Source organism: Lathyrus oleraceus, chromosome 1 (assembly GCF_024323335.1).
Source record: "Lathyrus oleraceus cultivar Zhongwan6 chromosome 1, CAAS_Psat_ZW6_1.0, whole genome shotgun sequence".
Taxonomy (NCBI): Eukaryota; Viridiplantae; Streptophyta; class Magnoliopsida; order Fabales; family Fabaceae; genus Lathyrus; species Lathyrus oleraceus.
This window is the reverse complement of record NC_066579.1, coordinates 291,363,619-291,374,218: the sequence shown is the minus strand read 5'-3', so window position 1 is coordinate 291,374,218 and position 10,600 is coordinate 291,363,619.

Below are 10,600 nucleotides of genomic sequence, written 5' to 3'. Positions count from 1 at the left end.
AGGTCCTTGATTGTATTATTTGCATCTTAATCTTGGCCTAACTATGGAACCCTGGTTCATGGAATGTGGTATCTAGTCACTTTCGTTTGCATCATATCATGCCTTTATTCTTTAGTATCTTTCATCAAGTTTAATCATTGGTTGACAATGGCTTACTATATGATGATCCATTTGGTCCAAGGATTTGTTTCATTCATGTTTCATTAATGGTTTCATTTAACTCCATAGTCCATTGATTCATTCTTCATAATGCATTCATTGGCTCATAGGTTATTGATTCATAATTCTCATTCATAGTTCACTTACTCAAGTTTTATAAGTCTATAGTTCATTCTAAGATATGATTCAAATGTGACTTTTTGGAGGGATTTTATTTATTTGAAAAGTAAGACATTTTGCATTGATTTAAAGCATCATTTTCTTTCAAATTTAACCATCCATTCATACAAAGTCGTGTTACAATGTCTGTACGAAGAACTAAAAAACAAAAACTGATTTTTAACCTACAATTGACTTTGGTCAACTATTGACTTTTTGGTCAACAAGTTGACCAAACTCAACTCATCTAAAACCTACCCCTAATTGATGATGGCCACTTTGATCCTTCATGTTTCAACTTTTTTTTTGTAACTTCATGGTCAAGCTTCCTTCATTAGAAAGCAAGTCATTTTTCTTCAAGCCATCACATGGACTTTCATGATAACCTCATTATGCTTTAATCTTGCCATCACCTTGCCTTTCATTCACATGCCTTCAAAGAACCTGCATAATCAATGCCAAAATTTTCAAAACATAAGTATCATACATAACCACATTATAACCTTGTAATAACCATTCCAATCATAGAAATAAACATGAGCTAAACCAAAAATTGCAAGAATCACAAACATGAGACTATCACCACTTCACAAACATGAGCCAAGTTCAAAACCAACACCCATAACTAAAGCCCAGAGCAAATGCAAACAATCCTAAGGCAATGCAAACAAAACCTGCCTAATATTCCTACAAGTGCAACAACAATTCACAAACCCTGCACCAACAGTGAACAAGCAGACCAATTTCACATTAGGAGCGCAACATTCAATAATTACCCAGCAGACTAACTAGTGCATCATGAGCGTCGAGCAACAATAACAACAAGCAACATCAGCATGCCAATTTATTGTTATGAAATCAAGCATCAACTTAACATCACAAAGAACTCCACTTAACATTTTCATTAACATCTAACATTTCAATTAATTAATCATTTTACATGAATTTCAAATTCACTTTAATAAAAAGCTCCAACTTAATAGCACTTAACTATCAATTTAACAATAGTTACTAATTCGGGTTTCCATTTCATCACTAACTCTCCATTTAACTGAAACTAATTGAGATCATTTAACTACAACTAACAGATTCATTCCACTCTAACCAACTAACTCAAGCAAACCATGGCTGAATTTTCACTGAATTTCTAAACTAACCCATATGCTTAACAGAGTCATGTATTTCCAGCTAACTTGCACTAATTCAGATTAATAGAGTTCTAACTCTATTAATCATTGATTCTTATAAATATTCTTGACCCTAATCATTGAAGGGGGGTTCAATCATTCATCATCATCACATAAGCTTTTGCATCATCAATCATGTTCAACTCTTCTTCACTCTCTCTAATAGAAACCTCACATAAAACTCTTTATGGAAGCCATTGGATCTTCACACTGAAGCTCTAAATTATGCTCGACTAAAACACCACTCTCATTGCACTAATGCGAGTCACAAAATAATTCACTATAACACACATAGGGACCTATAGGATAGAGTATAGGATAAGAAGATCAGAAGAGAGAAGAAGAAGAGGAAGGAGCATAGAAGTGGAATCCGTACCTGATTCAAGATTTTCTGCTGCGGCACAATCATCTTCTTTCTTCCAACTTTTCACTGGAGAAAACCTTCACTTTGAAGGTATTCGATTCTCTCTTCTCATCATAATCTTGTTATCATCTTGTAGAATTCATTATGAGAAGCATTAACCCTAAGCTTTAGAAATTGGTTCAAATTTATAGGGGATAGAGACTCGGGACATTGAAACAAAACATTTAGGAGTAGAAATCGTGGGATTTAGGTCTCCACCGCAGCCAGTGCCGAGCTCCGGCACGGTGGAGGTTCTTAGATAAGAGGTAGGTTTCAACATTCTAAGCTCTGAACATGAAATAAATGTGCATATTGAATGGAAAATATGATCCCCCTAATTCTCATTCATTTCCAGTTTGGGCTTTTTTGCCTTCAGCCCGCTTCGTTGTTTCTTAACCATGCACCCAGATTTCTCATACACTCCCATGTTCAACACAAGGCAAGGCCATGTTGGGCTCATTAATGGGACTTGCACCCATAATCCTATTCACACCCTTAACCAGGCCTGAACCCCCACCTTGTATTTACTTTATTTTTTCTTTTTTTCATTCTTTCTATTATATTTTGCAAATGTTTTTTTGATAAAAATGATTAACAAATAAATAAGATCTTAATTCTTACATTAGGTTATAATAGTTTAAATTGTTTCTTAGTTTTATAATTAATAATGTTTAATCACAATTAGTTGTATTAATTAGAATATGTATCTTTTTAAGATTGATTTTGTAGTTAATTGCTAACACTGCCATGTACCCCTAGTTTTAGGTCTTTTTTAGAATTAGGATTGGTTTAATTTGATCAGTCATTAGTGTTGTAGATTACTGAGACCTTATGCATGATTAATTAACTGATATTTCTCAAATCCCACTAATTAGTGTTGATCAAAGGTCACTTTGGTCAACCAAATTCTTTGCATCGTGCTTAAATCCCCAAGCCTATTCAAGTGATCAAAAGACCCTTTATCACTTGATATGGCTAGTCCATCATGCTCAAGCTATATTGGATATGCTGAATCTCAGGAGCTTAAGACCTCAAGGGTCAAATCAAAGATCAAGACTTCAAAGTCAACACCACCAAGCATAGTTGACAAGGTGGACCACTTCTTAATCACAACAAAGATACCAACACTTGTCAATCATAATTCATATTGTGTGGCATGAGCCTTAAGAAATAGATAAGGAACGAGAGTGGAGAATTCCATTAACTCATTATGAATATCTTTGGGTACGAGACGAATGACCCAGTTGCTCATCGTATTCACCTCAATTCATAGACTTTGGCATAATTTGAATCAGATGATTGTCAAGTCTTCTTCCATAACAAATAATATTGTATCATCAAGATCAACAACCAGGAACGCATATCAGCAACTTGTCAATTCTGATTCAAGTTATATGCCATGAGCCTTAAGTAATGAAAAATGATGAGAGTAGGGCATTTTTATCCTTGTCTAGAATATGGGTACGAGACAAATGACTCAGTTGCTCAAGGTATTCATTCAGCTTTGTTCATAGACTTTAATGCAATTCGAATCATACAATTAACAAGTCTTCTTCAAGCAAGCATCAATCATTCAATACTTCAACAATGAAACATCATTTCACATCAATCCTTCTTCAACAGTGAAGCATCATTACTCTCCCCTTGGATTCAGTACCTGATTTTTCTCCTTGATATCCATACATATCTTGGGATCATTATCTTAGGGTCACACACCCATTTCCTGATCAATTGCCTCATTCATTATTTATACAGTTGCAAACTTTGGCATCCTTTGTTCCTTTCCTATAAGGTGCACACTTTGGCTTCCTTTCCCTATAGAGTTATAGAATATGGCAAGCTCTTTTGCTCATGGAGTTACAGACTCAGTCAACCTTGATTTCTGCCTATACAATTACAGACTTTGGAAAAACCCCTTTTCATTTGACTGATGTGGATGCTCCTAGTGTCATTCATTTGTCAAAGTATTTTTTTTTGTTTTTCAAATAATTACTTTCACTCTGCCCAAGGTGAAAGTGACATTGTTCGAGCACCCTTTGTTTCAAATTTTAAGATCATTAATAAAAGCCATTTTTTGTTATCTGATGTGTTTTTTATTTTTGCATTTTTTTTGGAAAATGGTAACTAAAAAACCTGTTAAAAACAATTTTAGTTCTTGCATATCACTTTCAAATTTGTCTATTTTCTAAAGCAAAACATAAATCATGTGCAGATTAATGAACAGTAAACCCATTGAAAATAATGACCTTGCATCCTCTCCCAACTTTGAATTCCATCTATATGAAGCAGAATAAGAGAATGAGGAAGACGATGATATTCGATAAGAAATTACTCTGATGCTTGAGCACGAGGAGAAAACTATTAATCCATATAAAGAGCTTGTCGAACTAATCAACTTGGATTCTGAAGAGAACAATAGAGAAGTCAAGATTGGGGCACTGTTTGGTGAAGATGTCAAGAAAAGGTTGGTAGAGCTATTAAAAGAGTATGTTGATATATTTGCTTGGTCGTATTGAGATATTCCAGGATTGGATAATGATGTTATAGAAAACCGGTTGTCGCTTAAACCATAGTGTCTGCCAGTGAAGCAAAGGTTAAAAAGAACTCATCATGATATGACTGTCAAGATTAGAGAATAGGTTCAGAAACAGATTAATGTCGGTTACTTGTCACATCTATCTATCCTCAATGGGTGGCTAATATTGTGTCAGTTCCAAAGAAATACGGAAAAGTCAGAATATGTGTGTAGATTATAGAGATATGAATAAGGCGAGTCTAAAAAATGATGTTCCTCTTCCACATATTGACATGTTGGTAGACAATACAACTAATTTCAATGTTTTCTCCTTTATAGATGGCTTTTCCGGGTATAATCAGATCAAAATGGCACCTGAGGACATGGAAAAGATAACATTTATCACCCATTGGGTAACATTCTGCTACAGAGTGATGCCCTTTGGCTTGAAGAACGTTGGTGCTACGTACCAGAGGGCTATGACTACCTTATTCCTTGATATGATACATAAGGAGATCGAGGTATATGTTGATGATACGATTGCCAAGTTTAAGACTGAAGAAGATCATATAAAATATTTGTTGAAGTTGTTCCAGCGTTTGAGAAAATTCAGACTCCGCTTGAATCCAAACAAAAGCACTTTTGGTGTTCGTTTCAGGAAGCTTTTGGTTTTTATTGTCAGTTAGAAAGGTACAGAAGTGGATCCAGATAAAGCCTGGGCTATTCGAGATACGCCTGCACCTAGATCAGAAAAGAAAGTTAGAGGGTTTCTTGGACGTTTGAATTATATTTCCAAGTTCATTTCTCACTTGATTGCCACTTGTGAGCCAATCTTCAAGTTGCTTCATAAAGATCAAAGTATTGTATGGAATGAAGATTTTCATAAGGCTTTTAATAGTATCAAAGATTACTTGCTTGAGCCTCCTATTTTGATCCCTCTAGTGGAAGGGAAGCCTCCAATTATGTATTTAACAGTATTGGAAGGATCGATGGGTTGTGTCCTCAGACAACAGGACGAGACAGGTAGGAAAAAGCATGTTATTTATTACTTGAGTAAGAAATTCACAGATTACGAATCCCGATATTCTTTTCTTGAAAAAACTTGTTGTGCCTTGGCATGGGCTTCCTGACATCTTTGCTAGTATAAGTTGAACCATACTACTTGGTTTATATTCAAAATGGATCCTATCAAGTATATTTTTTAGAAGCCTGTGTTGACATGAAGAATCGCTCGTTGACATATGTTGCTAAAAGAATATGACATTGAATATCATACTCATAAAGCTATTAAAGGAAGTGCGTTTGCAGATCATTTGGCTCAGCAACCGATTGAAGACTATCAGCCTATCTACTTTGATTTTGCGGATGAGGAAGTTATGGCCATTAGAGCTAAAGATTATGATAAACTGGGTCCTGAAGAAGGACCAGAGCCTAGATCCCAATGGGGTTTGGTATTTGATGGAGCTTCAAATGCATATGGTCACAGAGTTGGAGCAATTATAATCACTCCTCAAGGTTCTCATATTCCTTTTACTGCAAGGATATGTTTTTCACTCTCAGAACCCCCACATTTCACAAGTGAGTTTGTAACAAAATGGGGATCTATAAAGGCTCTCATCACAGTTCAGTTACGATCTCAATGATTTTCACTCTCAGAACCCCCACAAGATCAATCTCAGATTCTCTCTCTCTCTCTCTCTCTCTCTCTCTCTCTCACACACACACACACACACACAGAATCAACCCTCACCATAACTCTCTTCAGAACACGACATTAAAGCCTTAATTGGTGGAGCTTAAGCCTCCATTAATCACTCTTAAACACATCACTCTTGTACACCTCTCAATTACTGAACATAGATTTTCCTACAAACTAAAGGGATTGAGTAGAAGAAGAACTGCAAGGTGTTTGAAGTTGAAGAATCAGAGTTACCTGGTGTTGCCTTTGGTATTTTCTTGTCATCAACATCATTAAAAACTTTATGTGCATTACATAGTATCATCTTCTTTGCATTTCCTAGCTAGAACGTTCTAGCTCATAGATCCTGAAGCTGAAGCTCTAATTGCTTCGCCTCCATCTTCCTCTCTCTTGCTCGTAATTGATAAAGTTGGGTTTAGGTTTCACCATTTGGTACCTTCGATTCAGACTGATGGAGGGAAAATTGAAGGTATTGAGTTTAGGGTTTAGAAAGAGGGGGAGAGGACAGTTCATTTGATATGTGGTATGTGGTGTTTGAGCCTCCTCCATTGCTGAAAGCGATTTCTGGCGCGACGAAGGCGATGGCCAAAAATCTCCATGGGGGAGTTTGGTCGGAGTATGAGGAGAATTGAGTTTCCTTGGAGGCTTCTGAATATGACTTAGGAGCTCCTTTGTGGATTGGGTCTGAGGTCAGTGTCCACGCATTTTACCATTTTTACCATATTTCACACACGCATCCCCTTTCTAATTCAGGCTAATGTTTTTTGGGCCTATGGTTGAAAGCCCATGCATGATTTCTTGTTACATCCTCCTCCTAGCCCATGCACCCCTAATTCCTTTGTTTTTTTTTCTCTTTTTAGATTTTTAGTGATTTCTTTAATTGATAATTGCTGGGTTTTTTTTACATTTTTCAACATAAATCAATTTGTTGAATTAACTCATGATTTGGTTAATTTAGTTTTATGTTTTTAATCATGTAAATAGAAATTAATTAGGAATTAATTAGAATTCAATTGGATTTTAATTTAGAAATTAATCCATATTCATGTGCATTGACATCTTTTCCCCCCAGGTCTTAGAAAAATCATGGAATTTCATGCCCCCTTAGATTAGGGTTTTGATTTAGATTTAATGGATCATTTTAATCATGTGAATCATTAGATTAGGGTTTTGATTTAGATTTAATTGATCATTTTATAAATTGTTTTCATGCTCCCCTAGCTTAGGATTTGTGAATCACCTAATTAATTGATTGATCTTTAGATAGGTTGTACATAATTACCAACAAATTCATTCCCTTTGATTAAGTTGGTCAAAAGAGATTTGGATTAACTAAATCCTTTGATTGTGTATAATCCCTCAGTCTATTCAAGTGATCAAAAGTCCCGTGATCATTTGATAAGCCTAGTCCTTTGATACATAGGCATGAGGGCCCTAATCCTCTCTGAGCGCATTATCTGTTCTTTTCATTTCCCTTTATTCTTTCGCGAGTATATTTAGATATAACACCCACTCGAGCATAGAACAATCAAAACGGTTCTTGTTGAGTACAACAGATGTGAGTGGTTCGAACACATTCCCCTTGCATAACTGACTTCCTTACCCATTTCTCTTTCCCTCGAGTTTTATCGATGTTTCCCCTTTCCTTTGGGAATAAATAAAGTTCGATGGTGACTCTGTTTTATGTTTGAACGTGCGATGCGTTCGGGTATATTTCCGCTAGCTTCAGGCGTCATTAGGTTGACACATGTCACCCTGAACCAGAATATACACTTAATTTTCTGCAGTGGAGTTCAAAAAGAACTCTGATTTTATATTATATGTCCCTAAATGGAACCACAATAACATGGAATATATTCTCTAACATCAAAGCATCAATTATCCATGAATCAACATGTAATTTCACTCATTTAAACATGGACTTGGCATACTTTGTTCATCAGAATTATCACCCACGTATGAATACCTACACATACAAACATCGTGCACATAAACATGAAATGTCATAGTAAAATAATGCACGAAAATCAAATAGTACATCATATCATTCATGCAATTCCAGAATACCATTAATGTTCATCAATCACTAATCAAAAACGGAGAATTAAAGAAAAACCTAAAGGGATTAAGGATTTCCGTATACCCAATCATGCAATATATACCCTATTATGAGTAATCCCCATATCCCCTCTCTTACTTTAGATTTTCCAACAAAGATGCACCTTCAAGTTCTAACAGTGGAGTATTTCTCTAAGCCCTAGCCCTTGCCTCTTTCACCAAAATTTTGTTTTTCGTGTACTCTCTTACTCCCCCCAAAACTCTACAAACTTATAATATATATTACAACCTAATTTTTTAACTTCTTAAAACTTCACTAAAGCCGAAACTTCATTACAACTTACACCACTCTCCCTACATTCTCGAGTTTTCTATTATTCCACCCAAAACTCTCCCTTTTCTATTTCATTTTTAATTAATAAGTTAAAATAGTTACAATTCTAATTATTTAATCATTTTAAACATTCTAATCCTTTTACCATTCCACAAAGGTTATTACTACCATAAACCAATGGCCCAAATGCACATACAAATCACCATACATATTTAATTAAAAATACACTAATACTAATTATTAAATAAAATATGAAATAATCATATTAAATAATTTAATCAAATTTTGGGGTGTTACAACTCCCTCCCCATTTAAATAATTTTTGCCCTCGAAAATTACTTGAAAGAAATAGATTTGGGTATGACTCTCTCATTTGGTTCTCCACTTCCAAAGTGACGGTTCCACCAGCTGGTCCTTCTCACACCAACTTCACTAAAGCAATCTCCTTACTACACAAGTGCTTGACTTCTCGATCCTCTACCCGTATAAGTGACGCCTCAACAATCAGTTTCTCTCTCACATGTACATCATCCACAGGATCACATGAGATGGATCCGGAATGTATTTCCTCAACTGAGACACATGAAGCACATCATAAAAATTAGAAAGTGGAGGTGGAAAGCGGAGATGGATCCGGAATGTATTTCCATGTTATGCTTGGACTGTGACTTTAATACTTGGAACGTAAAGATATAATTTTGTGTTGTTGTTGCCGTTTGATTTCATTGCAAAAAAAATAAGATTTTTAATCCACGGATTCGAAAATTTCATGCCGATATACCGCATAAATTTCAATATATCAATAGAACATTTCACCGAGTTATGATCTTGCGAATGACATTAATCATGTTGTCATTTCGTACAAACCGGTTTTTGAGCACATTACAGTTTACTTACTTCAATCATTTTTAATTAAACTAACTAATTAATCAAGATTTGTTTAAACTAGTTAATTTTGATTATCTTGAATATTTGATTAATATCAATTATTTTTTATAATTATTTTTGATTGTTTTAAATAAGTGATTTAATCGAATTTTAGTTAATTAAAAAATTGACCGGCTTATTTCACCATCATTTTCCACTATCATTTCATAATACAAACTCGATTCCATTCCAGTTCAATTTCAAAACAAAAATCAAACAATTCTCGATTCAAGGTCGAGTCCCATTTCCATACCCTTGTAAGTCGATTGCTTTTAAGCATCGCCATCAACCTCACATAGCTTACTCTTGGGCTTTCTTACAATGAGATCGTCCTATCGCACCTACACTCATCCATTGTTTATTCGTTGATTGGCCCTGATTTAATTATTTCACTATCTTGAATCCCCATTCGACCAAATGTACCCCCATTCCCATGACATGTAATAATTTTATCGCTTTTTATTTCTTTATTGTTTGCTTGTTTAGATAAGTACTAACACAAGAATAAAATCAACTTCTTTTCAAAAATATCAAAAAAATATGACTCGATCCAACGTCGAGTATTTTCTCATAAACAAAATCAATCAATTTCTTCCTTCCATTCCATTTCATTCAAACCTCTTCATTCAAATCTTTCTCAATCGTCCACCAAATGCTTGATTCAACGTCAAGCCATTTTCATAATAAAACTCAAAAAAATACTTAATTTCTATTTAACACTTTTCAATAAAGATGGAAATGGAACATGGTGGATACCACGTACTCCGGACACTAGGATTCGAGATGGATATCTCGCCTATCTTAACTCTCGCCATCATCCAAAATTGTCAATGCGGTTTCTTCAAAACCATTCTCAATCAAATTCAAAAACACTTCATTCTTATTAAACACTTTTACAAATAAGATGGAAATGGAACATGGTGGATACCACACACTCCTGAGACTAGGATTCAAGATGGATATCTCACCCATCCAAGTTCTCGCCATTACTCAAAACACATCCAAACCAATCAAACTTTTTTCTCGCCGTCGTGCAATTGAACCTTAAACCCTTTCTCAAACGAAAGGTATTTTGTTTCAAGATGATGCAAAGCAATGTTTCATCCACTTGAACGTGTGAGTAAGCTTGCGACGTTGCCCACGAATGTTGATTTATAAA